Genomic DNA, 17,029 nt, shown 5'->3' on the forward strand with positions numbered 1-17,029 from the left:
AGTTTCATGGTCTCTAGCATGGCTTACTTGAGTTGTTTGCATGCTTTGGTCTCATTTCTACCATGATTTCAGTATGTATAGTATGGCCATACTCTCTCATGCTCCACTATTTCTATGCTTTTGGTGAGTCTTGCTTGATGCCTTATGTATGAGTCTATGTGCATGCCTTACTGCCTAAACTTTTGGGCAGCCATATCAGTGCATTTTTGGGGTTATTTTGACATGCCAGAACTTTGATTTTAGTGAGTGAAGTCATCTTATGCTTGGTTTTGGTAGGTGTAGTGTAATCCTCTTCCTTGGCCTTGTATGCGTCATGTTTTGTGCTCACCATGCTAGCTTGTTTTGGCTTCATTCCATGCATGTTTCGACCTTATTTTGACCTGCCTTGGGACTGTTTTGAGTCACCTTCCCCCTTTGGGGCTTGCTTGATATGGCCATGGTGTAAGTCTCTTGGCTAGCTTTAAGCTTTGAGCCCACTAGCATGCTTTGTTTGTCATTTGTGCATGATTTAGCCTCATTTGGAATGCAATTTCAGAGTTTACTTCATTGCCGCATCCCCATATTTGCCACTTCTTCATCATGTTTGAGAGTTGTGTTCTTATGCCTAGTTGAGGAGCCATCACACGAGCATGTGTCCTTGGCCCCTTTTGTGCCTAAGTTTTGGTATGTTGGCCACTATTTTTGGACCCTCTCAGGTCTGTCCATATGCAGTATAAGTCCACTAATTGTTGCATTACATGGTTCTTGCCATTGCATTGTCATTTGCATGTTGTTGCATGACATTGTTGTTTGCATGTTGTTGCATGCTCATGGCGTTTGCATGTTGCACGTTTATGATGTTTAGCATGTTGATTAGATAGCATGTTGTTGCATGCTTGTTGCATTGCATGACTTTTGCATGCTTGTCGCATTGCATCGTATGTGCATGCCTTGCATTGCATTGTGTTTGGAATCGGATGTTGATCCAAACACGGGGAACGAGGGGCGTTTCATACTTAAAGTGATGAAACGCGGCTCATTCCTTAGGCCGCCGTCACCTTTGATCATGCATGATGAGGTGGAGATTCATTGAGTCCTATGTGATATTTGTGTGCATTCATTGTCATTGATTTGTGTAACTCGGCCTCTTTGGCCATCATGCATTGAGATGCGTGATTGATAGCTCGAGAGCCGAACACTACACTCCTTTGAGCCTTAGACATGATAAGGAGCGTGGTTGCACACACATTTTCTTGTAAATACACTGCAATGCCTCTGTTAGTGCTCTGTTGCAGCAAAAGGAGAATTTACAGGAAACAGTAGCCGATCGGCCATCAGAGCTGCCGACCGGCCATCAAAGTCTGTCGATCGACCATCAAAATGGCCGATGATCATTTTGTTTAGCCGATGGCCATTCCCCTTGGCCGACTACCCCTCAGATTGTTCCTAAGGTGGATCAAAAGTATTTTGGACGTTGGCATGATTTTTAGAAGTCTAAAACAGTGTAAACAGAGGCATCACAAGGCACGGTGGTGGATTTCCGGGAGGACGCGACCGAGCATGCATCATTCATCATTCCAAGGCAGAGCTGTGGCAACCTACTTTAGTTTCTTACTTAGCTGGTTTTGTAAATTAATTAATTTGTTTAATTAGTTAAGAGTTTTGTAATAATTAATTAGCTAGGATAGTTAGTTAATTAGTTGGTTTGTATTATTCATTCGGACCCTCCTCCGAGAGGGCGATGTTGTAAATAAGTGTGCGTGTGTGTGATGCATGTCTTTCAATCCCATTTCTTTCTCCCTTTTACTTATCCACTTTCAGTGGTTAGTTTTAGGACATGTTTCAATTAGCATCCTTGTGCTTTGCATGCGTGCATCATTCATTTGTCTTGCATGTACCGGGCTCGGCACATCATACTAACTGGATTGTATTTCAATACCAATTTGAATACATGTATCTATTGTTGCATTCGCATGACATCTTAGAATAGTCGAGCCTATCTTAGTTGCATTTTTCATGTGTTGCATTAGGCATTCTTAACATAGTTAGGAGCATGCATTGCTTTACTAACATAGCTTCTGTTTTGGCTCGGAGTGCTCGGTGAGTGTTTATGCTTTAGCATCCTTGCATGTGTGTAAGTGTTGCCATGATAGCATGCTTGCCATGAGGCTAATTGCTTAAGTGATTAACTGCCTGAATGCCTGTGGGTGGAGGCTTGATTGCCTGGATTGGAACAACTCGATGATTGTGAGTTCTTTTTTTAAGCCCAATTGAAGTGGCAAAATCATGTTTTTCTAAGCCCACGTGAGGGTGGCAAAACCGCATTGCAAGTAGCATCCTCAAACCATTTTCGAAAAACAAACATGAGTTGCTTGGTTACAATCCGCGTGATTGAGTCTATATTTGTTTGTTGTGCGCATCACATAGTAATGTTAGCTAATAATCAGAATAAGAACGTATGTGTTTTAAAAAACAATCATCTTAGTCAAGGCCGATCGTTTGATCAGCTGAGCGGGGGTGATCATTTCATGACCTTCCCCCCTTGTACCCAAGTTCCCGAGCCGAGGCAACTTTGGTGATGACGGACACGTGGCCTTAGGCACAAGTCATTCCTAAATTTCTCCAAAACAAAACATTTAGGTGGCGACTCCGTATCTGGCAAAGCAGTCCATGTTTGGCACTTCTTTATTAAAATCGATTTTCCAAAACGATTTGTCGGATTTGGACTCTTTGGTGATTTATCAGTCTTGCATTGCACTTTGCGAGATTAGATTCAGAACCGTGACATGAGTCTGAACTGTAGTAGCTAAGAACAAAAAGATTCGCGCCTTCATGCGCGGAGAGCGGAGTTTCGGGCGGTCTACAGTTTCTGGCGACTCTGCTGGGGATTTAGAGAACTTGACTCGAACTCATGATTTCTATTTTTGTTTACGCTTATGTGTCTCTTTGCATTGGAATTGCATTGCTGCGCCTAGGACACCGTGTTTGCCATCTATTATTCCTGAGTTGTTTGCCAGAGGTTGTATGCCATAAGGCAGATCGCTTATAAGGTCTGCCACGATGGGAACACAAACCTCGATTTTCACCGAGGCACCCTTTTTGACCATTGGACCTAGTGCATATCGGAATCCATAGTGACCATTCTAAACAAGGGCAGGTTGCTTACCCGATTATAGGTTGTTTGAAACCGTTGTGTACGTAGTGAAACCCTAGCTCCAAACAATAGGAGAGGGAAACCCTACCCCTCTATAGGGGTGTTTCGGCTCTCACTTGCTTTCTATGTGCTTTTAGAGTGTGTTTTTACAGGAATGCATGAATCAGTTTGCAAGTTTGGGTATCAGGCCTGTGGCCATCAGTATTTGGAGAATCAGTTTTGCCTGAGGGTATCAGATCTGGGGCAGTGATTTGGGAACAGTGATCAAAGTTGAGAACAGTGTATTTAGCTTATAAATGCCAACTGTGTGTTGTCGTGCCAACTGTTTGTTGTCTTTATTTTAAGCCGTTATGCTGTCCGTTTTTCTGGTTGTTTGTTTCCTTATTATGCTCTATTTATCTTTTTGCAAGGTAGCACTACTACAAAAATAGTTAAAGATCACACTTTGACAAAAAAAAATATCTCACTTTTATTGGAAGTGTGATAAAAAAAATTAGATTGATATTGTAATCACACTTGATTTGATTAAGTGTGATAATATTTATTTTTTATGTCACTTTTCAATTAAGTGTGATTATGTATATATATATATTTTTTAATCACACCTTTTAATTAAAGTGTGATTATATATACACTACCACATTTCAATCACACTTTGTAAATAAGTGTGATTATATATATGTTTTTTAATCACACATTCTAATTAAAGTGTGATTATTTATATATTTTTTAATCACACATTCTAATTAAAATGTGATTATATATACACTACTATTTTTTAATCACACTTTTTAAATGAGTGTGATTATATATATATATATATATATATATATATATATATATATTAATCACACATTCTAATTAAAGTGTGATTATTTATATATTTTTCAATCACACATTTTGATTAAATTGTGATTATATATAGATTATTACTTTTTAATCACACTTTTTAAATAAGTGTGATTATATATATATATATATATATATTTAATCACACTTCCTAAATAGGTGTGTTTGTATAAAATATTCCAATTTAATTTTTATATAAAATATACAATTCCTAATTTTTTTTTTTTAAAAAAGCGCCAACACCAAAATACAAATTAAAAAAATATATATTTCAAAATACATTTAACTCTTTGGCTACTTCCAACACCAAAATACAAATGAAAAAAAAAATATTTCAAAATACATTTAACTCTTTGGCTACTTCTATTCAAATGGAAATATATATCCTTTATAATTGATTAGAATGGTCCACAGATCTTACAACAAATAAATGGCTAAGATCATTTTACACATTACAGAGTTCCCACCCATCACACACGCGCAACAGTTTTTTCTTTTCTTCTACTCTCTCTCTCTCTCTCTCTCTCTCTCTCTCTCTTGGAACGATAAACACCTCATCAACACAACCTTTGTGTCTCCTCCTCTTTCCCGAATTCTGATCCTCTTCCGCAATAGACACCCACCCTCATCGCTATAGACGGTGCTCTTCATTTCCCTTACAAGCTTTCGAAACTCATTGGCTTCGGAAAGACCTACAATTTTGGAAAGGTTCTAAACCTAGAGTTTGTTTCTTTTCTTTTCTGAAACCCTTCCCTTCTTAAATTAGGGCATTTGATTAAACTATTTGGATTTCAAGTCAACAATTTCTGGTTGGGGGTTTTGAATTAGGGCATTTAATTCAACGATTTCTGGTTGGGGGTTTTGATCCCTTTTTTTTTTTTTTTTTAAATACGTATGTATATATGTATAAGCTCAAATCAATTACAGTAGATGTTTGTTTATATATTCTTTTGAAGGTGGCAAGTAATCGATCATGGTCAGTTGAATCACAGTACGATTACATTCTTCAATTTCTCCAAACCAGAGACCGCAGCTTCACGCTGGAGTCGAGTCATGTTGAATTCTTCCAAGGTCATCTACTTCTTCCTCTTCTTCTAATCTAGATTTTTCAGTATTATAGCAGAGTACTATCCCTGGTTTTGAAATAACCAAGTTACAAATCACAAGAGAAACAATGTTCAACTAAAATCTTTCTCGGTCTTTCCTTTTGGTTATTGGAATAAATCGAGTAGAAAGAAGATTCGCCATGCAATTCGAATTTAAGACAATTTCCTTTCTTTGGTTTAAATAGGATGTGACAGGGTATAGTCTGGTTATAAAGAAAGAAACGGCTAGAGTTGGGGATTATCATATTCTTAGTGGATTTCTTATTATTATAAACTTGAAATTATTTAATGACATTAATGAATTTTGGCAAGTGTCTAATTGAAAGAATTCATGAAAGACACATTGCAAGTGCTTAACACTTTTTAATTGTTTTTTAATTTTTAAGATCATTTTTTTAAGGGGGACCAAAATTGAAATTAGAACAGCCCACAGCCTTGAAATGAAAACTAGCATCCCTCAGTTTAATTTATATAAATCTGTAAACATGCATATATAATCCCATATTTTGTCATCATCCTACAGTAACATATATATATATATATATATAATCCCTTTGGGGCCATATGATCTCCTCTGCTTCAATAATAAAGTAATCTTTTTTATGCATACATGTACATTTAAAGGGCCAAAAAATTGAAATGCTCACATCTCAATCAAAACTGCCATCTATCTAGCATGAAAATCAGCAAGTTCACCGAGTTCTTCGACCTCTTTTGCCAATACTTCTACTTTCTCTACTATCTCCATCAACAAGAATACAAAACTAGCCATAGCAAGTCCTTCACCGTTTTCCGGTGCTCCTAGCTTGGAAGGAGAAGCGAGTAGGCTAAGCTCTGCTCTCATCGACTGCAATTTTGACGCCATCAAGGATTTAAGCCGGCATTTTTCCATTTTTATAATGCTCTCTCCGAGCTCTCCAAGAATCCACGCGAGCAACGAGCCAACTGCTTGACACGGTTCCTTGATCGGCTGTCGTGGATTTGATGAAGGCTGATCACACACGATTGGAACAAAATGTCAATATAAATTGTAACATCCTGTCTCACATAGTTTAGGTAGAAAAAGTTTATGGGCTACATATCTACTACATCCCTTTCTAGTTAATGCATTTTAAAGCTGTGAGGGCCTAGCTAAAGCTAACAATATCGGTACCATTCGGAGTGGGAATCTTACATAGGATTCTCTAAACTTTGAGTGAATTCGTTTTAATTTTTAGGATTAAAAATGAAAATAGGCTAAATTATATATATATATAATTAAAATAACACTTCCAAAAACTAGCTTATTTTTGTCTAATAATTTTTTTTCTCTTTTCAAATTTTTAGGATTATCTATTCGAGACAGGTCTAAAAAGTAAACAAAACCAAGAGGAAGAGTATGAATTCCGGACCTGTCTAGGATATTGAAGACACCTTTAAGTGAAATAATGGTAGTAGCAAGGTCTCGAAGAACATCTCCGATTTGTAGGTATTTATCCCAGGGATATGAGAACCCAAATTTTCCATGCCATGGTTCCCATCTCGCAAAATATGCCTGAGATAGTATAGAGATTTTGATCCATGCGTGTACGCTACTAAATTTTCCCGAGAAAATGAGAAGGAAAGTAGATCAAAAAAAGGTTAATGTCATTGGAATTTTCTCCAATTGAATGGAAAAGTAGTTAATTTCCATTTACAAAATATTTTCTTTTAGTAAGTTGACAGAAATATACCAGAGACTCATCACTCGACTTGGAGTGTATCACTGATTTGCAATTGGCAAAATTGGCATCGGGCTGTTTTTCCTTCTCATTGACTACTCTGAAGTACTCCTTCAAGATTCCTACATTGATCACACAAAAGCATTTCAATCTTTTTGAAAAGTTCAGAAAAAAATGAATAAAAAAACAAAAGCTTATAAATAAGCTAAAAAATGAATTCAAAATTTTTTTGATGTTTGAGTTTTCAGAAGAATTCTATCATAAAGCATAAAAAATTGAGATGGTTGTTATTCGTATTATTGTTGTTTTGTTCAATTGTTATACCTTGAATACAGGAAGCAAGCTTTTGGAACTTGGAGGTTATAGAGTGATGAAGTTCATCACTAGCCCACATGGGACAAATGAGTAAGTTTGTGAAAATGCAGACCGTGAAGCCCATGCCAATGGTTGAGAGACGTTGTCGGGCAAGTTCAATGACCTTGTCCGTGTGCAAAGCAGACACCGCTACCAGATTGAAGGATGAAAATCATAGCTCCATACTACTACAAAAATGCTTAAAGATCACACTTAAAGAAATTAAAACATGACACTTTTAATGAAAGTGTGATTAAAAAAATCAAATTAATATTTTAATCACACTTAAATTAATTTAGTGTGATAATATTTATTTTTTATCTCACCTTTTAATTAAGTGTGGTTATGTATATTTTTTTAAATCACATTTTTTAATTAACGTGTGATTTTATATATATATATTTTAGATTTTATTTTTAGATCAAATATTCCCATAAGCATCCTTATTTTGAATACGACAGAAACCGATCGCCTCACACACTCACTCTCTCTCTCTCAATCTCAACCCTAGGGTTCCAATCAACAGATTCAACACAGAGCCCTCATATTCAACGCAAGGTTCTGATTTTAGATAATTATGTTGTACGTATATCTTTCTCTCTGGCTTTGTTGTTCTTGTTCAAAGCTTAAATCTCTCTATCATTGTGCTTGATTCTTCGTCTTTGCCTTTTGAATTCAAGCATTTGATCATTCAAAGGCCTAATTCATTTATGGTAAAGATTCTAATCTTCTCTCTCTGGCTTTGTTGTGTTTGTTCGAAGCTTGAATCTCCTTTTCATTTCTTAAACATGTTCCATTCCTCCCATTTTTGCATTTGAATTCAAGTATTAGATGATTCGAAACCCTAATTCATTTTGTAATGACTTGAGATAAGGAGTTTTCCATGGCTACGGAATAGACATTTTGATTTGCATTCAATTTCAATTGTTTTTGTTCATTCATTACAAGAAAAAACACTTTTGGCAACCACCTATTTTTTTTGGTCGCAAATAGTCCACTTTCTGCGACCAAAATTTAACTTTTGGCGACCACAATTTTTGGGTCGCGGAAAATCACCTTTTGGCGACTAAAAAAAAATTGGTAGTGAAAAGTATACCTATTGGCGACCAAAGGCTTTTTTGGTCGCGGAAGATCACCTTTTGGCGACTAAAAAAAAAGTTGGTCACAGAAAGTATACTGATTAAGGCCGAAATGTATATCATTGAGTCCATTAATTAGAATCTCTTAACTTCACTTGCTGGTCAAACTGTATATTTTATATGCGTTGAGTGTCAATCAGGTTGGACAACGTTGAAGCATAAAATGAGCAAAAAACCAGAATTTGGGCAGAGTTGACTTTCCCGCACGTGCGTTGACTTTTTCCGCACGTGCGTTGACTTCCCTGCACGTGCGTTGACTTTCCCGCACATGTGTTGACTTTTTCTGGGAAAGTCAAACCAACGTTTTAAACCTGTTTGGACGAGATTGGAAGTATAAAAAGGCAAGTAAAAGGCTGGATTAGGGTTCTGAAATTGTTTTGACCTAAAGGGAGAGGCTAGGGTTTGGAAAGGAAGAAGAAAACAAGAAGCTTCAAAGATGTCTCCCATGGTGGTTCCTTCTCCATCTACCTCCTCCCACTCCTCCATGAGTGGCTAGTCTCCTTTTCTAGGGTTTTGAAGAAACCCTAGCCATGTAATAGGTTTTTCTTGTTTGATTTTATATTATGTAAAGGTTTGAACCATTGTATGGTGTTTTAGAAATTCTTTATATATAATTTTCATTATCTTTTCAAATATTTGACCTTCTATGATTGTTGAATATTATCCATACGTGAGTTTTCTATTCCTTCACATTCAAGGTATGGGACGAACCATGCTACAAGGAACGAGTCATATCACTACCCTAGTTTAGAGTGAACGATTCGTATTACTTGAGATGGTTTGTGCTCGTACATTGAATGTGATAATCTTCTTGTTAAATGTTTTGAGCTTGTAGTTGCGAAGCATTAATCCGTTCAAGCCGTAGCATAATTAATTTCAATTGGAAACCCTAATTATGTGGTTAGTGGTGAATTCTCTACCCTAGGATTTTTCCCCAATTCAGTAAACCCAATTTCATTTATTGATAATTTAATTCCTTAGTTTAATTTATTCGTTATTAAATTAGGTTATAAACAACCAACCTCTTTATCAAAATTAATTTAGGAATTTGGCAATTAAATTAGTTTAATTTCACAATAGTCCCTGTGGAACGATACCTAGACTTGCCATTATTCTGATAGAATTTGGTATAGTTTAGTATTTAATTTTGGTGTGTTCAACGACCCATCAAATTTTGGCGCCGTTGCCGGGGAACTTATGGCGAAATTAGTTAATTTAAAGTTACATTCTTATTTTAATTTTTAGTATAGGATTTTATGCTTTTGGTGTTGCTAAGTGTGCAGAGCGTTTGAAATTGGAGCTATCACTGAAGTGCAAGCAGATGACAGCCGAGCTTCAAAAAAATAAAAATAAAAAAAGACCCGCAGCGCTAAAGTGAGTAAACAGAAGCAAACACTCACAAGCAAAGCACCAAAGTGCTAAAACGGAAGTCAAAGCTCAAACAGAGGTTGGAGACAACGTCTACACGTCAAGCATCCGCAAGACGAGTAAAGCGTTTTCATTAAACCGCCGTGAGTATTTCTTCCTTTGGTATTTTGCTTTCATACTTAGTGCACAGAGTCGGAACTTGTTGTGTGTTTGGGTAGTGTATGCACGGGCGTCGTTCTTGTCGCCCTGAATTGTGGAGTTTGGACCTCGAACTAAAAAGGACACTTAGGAGACTTAGGACCTCTACCCGTATTCCTAGGCTTGAATATTCATACATTGAGCCATTAGAGATGGCAAATCCTAATGTCCCGGATGTGCCCAACCGGACACTTAAGGATTATTTTACACCTACTGCATATACATCACCATCATGCATCCAATTGCCCAACACCATTGCTGCTCATTATAAGATTAAGTCCAGCACCATACAAATGCTCCCATCATTCCATGGACTAACTCATGATGACCCTTATAAGCATTTGAATGAATTTCTGGAAATTTGCTCGACAGTAAGGATCCAGAATTTCACAAATGAGGCCTTAATGTTGCGATTGTTTCCATTCTCGTTAAGGGATAAAGCCAAACACTGGCTAAATTCTTTACCCGCTAATTCAATCACAACTTGGGACCAATTACAGCAACGGTTCTTGGAGAAGTATTTTCCCATAGGTAAAACCAACCAACTTAGGCGAGCCATCACAAACTTTGCTCAAATGGATGGCGAGCAATTCCATGAGACTTGGGAAAGACTTCGAGACCTTCTCCAACAGTGTCCCCACCACCAAGTGCCTAATTGGCAACTTGTTCAAACATTTTATTATGGCTTAATTGAGCCACACCGCCAAATGGTGGATTCGTCCTGTGGTGGGACATTTATGTCTAAAAATGATGCCGAGGCATGGCAATTGTTTGAGAACCTAAGTGATAATTCCCTTCACCATGCCTCCGCAGCCCGGCAAGTCCGGCAACCCATAGTTGGAGCCCCGAAAAGAGGGGGCATTTATGAGGTCGGGCAAAACCTAGAGTTAGCCCAACAAGTAGAGGCATTGTCCTGCAAGATGGACCAATTATTAGCTACGGGACATGCTCCTACCCAACATGATCAGCATCAATTTCATGAGGCATGTGTTATTTGTGCGAGCCCTGCTCATGACTTGAGTGAGTGCCCTTCGGCAACACAATTTCCGGAGTTAGTCCAAGAGCATGTGAATGCGGCTCAAGGATTCTCCAACCCGGGTAATAACCCATACTCCAACACATATAATCCGGGATGGAGAAATCACCCTAATTTCTCATGGAGGCCCCCTTCACAAGGCACTTCTTACAATCCTCCACTACCAAGGCAGAATTTCAATAATTTTGCCAACCAATCATCTTACCGACCACCGCAACCGTATAGACCCCCACAACCATACCGTCAACCACAACCCCCACCTGTTCCTCAGGGCAACTCTGCCTTTGAGACTCAGGTGTTGGAAGTTCTTTCAGAACTTAAGGGGTTAGCACCGATAGTTCACTCCCACACTCACTCCATTGCCAAGATAGAGACCCAATTGGGTCAAATGGCTAACAACATGAATCGGAGAGAAGAGGGAAAATTACCAAGTCAAACTGTGGCCAACCCTAAGGGACAATACGGGGCAGAGAGTTCGGGTGGGAATGGTAAGCAACATGAGCAAGTGCAGGCGGTGGTTTCTTTAAGAAGTGGTAGGGAGTTAGAGCCTCAATCAGCTGCGTCTGATGCAACTAGAGTTAGGAAGGGTGACCACGGTGGTTCACTAAGTGACAACAAGGGTGAGGGGGAAACACTTAAGAGGGATGAGTTAGTCCTTAGCACTCCATATGTGCCTAAGGCACCCTTTCCCCAGTGCCTTGATACACCGTCCCCTTTTAATAAGAAGGCGGCATCTATGGAGGCAATGATGGAGGTCTTTAAACAGGTGAAAATCAACCTCCCCCTGTTGGAGGTGATTAAGCAAGTACCATCATATGCCAAATTTCTTAAGGACCTTTGTATGCAAAAGCGTAAATCTTGGACACATGTGTCCCAAAAGGTCCTACTCACGCAGCAAGTAAGCTCCATCTTGTTGAATGACACACTCTATATGTGCTAGTGTTAAATTGTTGCCGTACTCTGTGTATAAGGAATTTGGGCTTGGCGAGTTGAAGCCCACTACTGTTACTCTTCAGTTGGCCGACCGGTCCCTCAAAGTGCCACGTGGCATGATTGAGGATGTGCTAGTTAAGGTTGATAGGTTCTACTTCCCTGTTGACTTTTTGGTATTAGATATGGAACCGGTAGCCAGTTCGAGGAAACAAATCCCGGTGATTTTGGGTCGACCTTTCTTGGCTACGGCCAATGCATGTATTAATTGTCGGACCGGGGTTATGGAAGTTTCATTTGGTAACATGCAAGTGAAACTTAATGTTTTCCAAGCATCACAACAACCTCATGAGAGAGAGGAGTGCTTATTAGTGGATGTTGTGGATGAGATTGTTGAGGAGGCTTTGCCCTCCATTCTTGTAGAGGACCCTTTGGAGGCTTGTCTAGCTCATTTTGGGTTTGAAAATTTTGATATAGATGGGTCAGTTGAGGAGGTGAATGTCTTGCTTAATTCTTCTTCTACACCGGATTTTCCTCCATGGAAAGCTCGGTTTGAGTCACTTCCTCCTCTGTCAAGAGAGACTGCCACACCTTCTTTGGTCACACCACCTACACTTGAGTTGAAGCCATTTCTGGCCACACTCAAGTATGCCTTTTTAGGGCCCCAAGATACTTTACCGGTTATCATTGCATCTGACTTGACTGCAGAGCAGGAGAGTCAGTTGATGAGTGTTCTCGTGGCACATCGGAGTGCTATAGGGTGGTCAGTGGCTGATTTGAAAGGGATAGATCCCTCCGTGTGCATGCATTATATACACCTAGAGGAGGACACCAAACCTTCTCGCGAAATGCAACGGAGACTGAATCCTAACTTGAAAGTGGTGGTGAAGAAGGAGGTTTTGAAATTGTTGGATGCGGGTATTATATACCCCATCTCAGATAGCAAGTGGGTGAGTCCCACACAAGTAGTGCCCAAGAAATCGGGCATCACTGTTGTTGAGAATGAAGGAGGAGAGATAGTCCCAACACGAACTACTACTGGGTGGCGAGTGTGCATTGATTATAGGAGACTAAATTCCTCGACTAGGAAGGACCATTTTCCCTTACCTTTCATTGACCAAATCCTAGAGCGGTTAGCGGGGTAGGGTTTCTATTGTTTTCTTGATGGCTATTTGAGGTATAATCAAGTCCCGGTGTACCCTGCTGACCAGGAAAAGACCACATTCACATGCCCTTTTGGCACTTTTGCTTACAGGCGCATGCCCTTTGGGCTATGTAATGCACCGGCGACCTTTCAACGGTGTATGATGGCTATTTTCTCCGACATGGTGGAGAAATTCTTAGAGGTTTTTATGGATGACTTTTCGGTGTTTGGACCGTCTTTTGAGGAATGCCTTAGGAACTTGACTAGAGTGTTAGAACGATGTACTGAGGCAAACCTAATCTTGAGTTGGGAAAAGAGCCATTTTATGGTTCGTGAGGGTATAGTGTTGGGGCACATTGTGTCCCCTCGAGGTATAGAAGTTGACAAGGCTAAGGTCGACCTCATTGCAGGCCTTCCTCCACCCAATTCCGTGCGTCAAATTAGGTCTTTTCTATGGCACGCAGGTTTTTACCGTAGGTTCATCAAAGACTTTAGTAAGATATCACGTCATTTGTGTAGTTTACTAGTTAAGGACGCGCCTTTTGTCTTTGATGAAGCATGCTTAAAGGCATTCGAAACACTAAGAATGGCCTTGACTACCGCCCCAATCCTGAAATCACCAGATTGGTCTCTTCCCTTTGAAATCATGTGTGATGCCTCCGATTATGCTGTCGGGGCTGTGTTGGGCCAAAGGGTCAATAAGGCACCATTTGCTATATATTATGCTAGTCGCACTCTCTCGGATGCTCAATTGAACTACACTACTACCGAGAAAGAGTTGCTAGCTGTGGTCTTTGCCTTAGAAAAATTCCGGTCTTATCTCCTAGGTTCCAAGGTCATAGTCTTCACTGATCATGCCACTTTGCGGTATTTAGTATCTAAGAAAGTGACCAAACCTAGGTTGATTAGATGGATTTTGTTGCTTCAGGAATTTGATTTTGAGATCTGTGATAAGAAAGGATCTGAGAATGTGGTGGCGGATCATCTCTCCCGAATCCTCGTTGAGTATAATAGCGACCCTCTTATTTTGCATGATTCGTTTCCGGACGAACAACTTTTTGAGTTGTCACAAGCGAGCCCCCCGTGGTTTGCACATACTGTGAATTACTTGGTCATTGGGCAAACTCCGCAGAATTGGTCTAAGCAGGACAAAGACCGATTCTTTTCACAGGTCAGGTATTACTTTTGGGAGGATCCGGAGTTGTTTAAATATTGCTCTGACCAAGTGATCCGACGGTGTGTGCCGGAGAGTGAGGTGCATAGCATTCTTACATTTTGTCATTCTTCTGCATGTGGCGGTCATTTTAGTGGGCATAAAACGGCCGCCAAGATTTTACAAAGCGGGTTTTATTGGCCCATAATTTTTAAAGATGCCCATCAATTTTGTAGAACTTGTTTGCGCTGTCAGCAAATGGGTTCGATGTCTCAGCGTGACATGATGCCAATGTCCCCTATTCTTGTGGTAGAAATATTTGATGTTTGGGGAATTGATTTTATGGGCCTTTTCCCGTCGTCGTTCGGGTTTGAGTACATTCTCTTGGCAGTAGATTATGTGTCTAAGTGGGTGGAGGCAATAGCTACCCGAACAAACGATCATAGAGTGGTAATCAAATCTTTGCATGAAAATATCTTTAGTCGTTTTGGGTTTCCTAGAGCCATAATAAGTGATCAGGGTACACATTTTTGTAACCGGTTCTTTGAGTCGGTAGTTAAGAAATACTCTATCACCCATAAAATTGGCACTCCATACCACCCTCAAACTAGTGGCCAAGTAGAAGTCTCGAATAGGGAGGTAAAGCACATAATTGAGAAAACGGTGAGACCGGATAGGAAAGATTGGTCACAACGGTTAATTGATGCATTATGGGCTTACCGCACTGCTTATAAGACACCCATTGGGATGTCACCATATAGGGCAGTGTTTGGTAAAGCTTGTCATCTCTCGGTTGAACTTGAGCATCGAGCATTGTGGGCCATAAAGAAGTTTAACTTCGATATGGCCGCGGCTGGGCTCAACCGGAAATTGCAACTCAATGAGCTGGAGGAAATCGGGAATGATGCATATGAGAGTTCGAGAGTTCTAAAAGCTCGGACTAAGGAATTCCATGACAAGCATATTAATAGAAAATCTTTTGAACCCGACCAAAAAGTGTGGCTTTTTAATTCAAAATTGAGACTCTTTCCGGGTAAGCTAAGATCAAGATGGGATGGCCCTTTTGAGGTTGTTGAGGCATTTAGTCATGGCGCCGTTGAGGTGCGAGATCCAAAAACTGGCCACACTTTCAAAGTGAATGGCCAAAGATTGAAACCATATATAGAGGGGATTGGGAATGGGGATATGATTGAGTCCATTGCTTTGATGGACCCATTTTACTATGATTGATAAATTGATTTCTTGTTCTCTTTTCTTTCCCTTCTATGCTATTTTGTTTTTCTTTGTTCTCGTTATGCTTTACTTGCATCAAGTAGACTTTAAATCCTCTAAAGGTGTAATTCCTTTGGTGTTTGCCGTGCCCGAACGGCATCTGACGGTCTGGTATAGCCACCTAACCGTGTTTGTAGTGAGTTCCTAGGAGACCAACTGAGACGGTGGAAACTAGAGTTCGAATGGCAAAGCCTAGAACACAAAGGTTTGGGATTTCCGAGACTAAAGTCTGGTTTAAATACCCAGGGGTGTGGAGATTGCTTCAAAACTACCTCGGCTTGAACTCTGTATGGCAGCACCATAGATTGAGGTAGCTTTATGCGCATCGATTCTGGATACCAAATCAACCTAGTCTGTCACCCTGTTGGAGAATAGGGAAAGTTACAAATACAGTTAGGGAGAAAAGTAGTACCCGTAATTTTCGCGTGAAGATTATACCTTTAATGGGCATTCCGTATTTTCTTTTGTGCTATATTTATTCCGGATGTCAATTAAAGGCAGAAATGTTTATTCTCAGTGTTTAAAAGCATGCTTTCATGTTTATTTTCTGTGTTTATTCTTGATCAATTTTAAATAAATAATATTAAAAAAAAAAATTTGAAATCGCCGCACGTGCGGGAAAATTGGGCAAAAACCAGCCTTGCACTCTGCTAAATATGCAGGTGCGGAGGAGGTGCGTTGACCAGCCTCACGTGCGGCTTGACTCCCCCACATGCGGGACGCCAATTTGCCAAAAATATATATATATATATATATATATATATATATATTTTTTTTGACTGGGCTCCGCACGTGCGGGAAAATTCGGAAACATCAGCCTTGCACTCTGCTAAATATGCAGGTGCGGAGGGATGTGCGTTGACCAGCCACACGTGCGGCTTGACTCCCGCACGTGCGGGACCAAGAAATTTAAAAAAAAAAAGAAAAAGGAGAAGCGCGGGGGATGGAATCGCCGCACGTGCGGGGTGGGGAAATTTCAAAAAAAAAAAATTAAAAAAAAAATTAAAAAATAAAAATAATAAAAAAATAATTTTGTTTTGTTTTCTTATTATTTTTTATTTATTTATTTTTATTTTCATTTACTAATTTTTTTTTAATTTTCGTACAAAAAAAAAGAAAAAGAAAAAGAAACCACCTTATCTAACACAACTCACTCTCTCCCAATCACTCTCACTCTTAGATTTCTCTCTATCTCTATCTCTCTCTCTCTCTCTCTCTCTCTCTCTCTCTCTCTCTCTCTTAACCCCACACACCCATCTTCTTCTTCTTCTTCTTCTTCTTCCCTTTTCTTTTTCTCTCTTCTTCCTCACTACCATCGTCTCACTGCCGACATCATTTCCCTCTCCGTCCTGCGAAACACCGGCGACCACCATTTTTTCCGGCGAACCTCCATTCTTTTTCTCTCTTTCTCCACTTTTTAAAGATAACTTTTTCTTTTTCTTCTTTTCTTTCTTTTGCGTAGATTTGTGAAGGTAGGAATCAATTTGTAGAGTTTTTGGTTTTTATTTATTTATTTATTTTTCATCTTGATCTAGTGTTCATCAAAAAAAAAAAAAAAAATTGGCCATGACTGATTTATTTGTGCTCTTTTAGTTGTAGAATGCATGTTTGTTAGTTTGTTCAAAAAAAAAAAAAAAAAAAAAAACA

The 17,029-nt window shown here is 39.3% G+C and overlaps 1 pseudogene; it reads right to left on the bottom strand.

Moving 5' to 3' along the window:
• Nucleotides 1-5,755: 5,755 nt before the first annotated feature.
• Nucleotides 5,756-16,755, bottom strand: LOC114316362 (aluminum-activated malate transporter 8-like; annotated as a pseudogene).
• Nucleotides 16,756-17,029: the final 274 nt, after the last annotated feature.

Source organism: Camellia sinensis, chromosome 8 (assembly GCF_055761805.1).
Source record: "Camellia sinensis isolate YWXY chromosome 8, ASM5576180v1, whole genome shotgun sequence".
Taxonomy (NCBI): domain Eukaryota; kingdom Viridiplantae; phylum Streptophyta; class Magnoliopsida; order Ericales; family Theaceae; genus Camellia; species Camellia sinensis.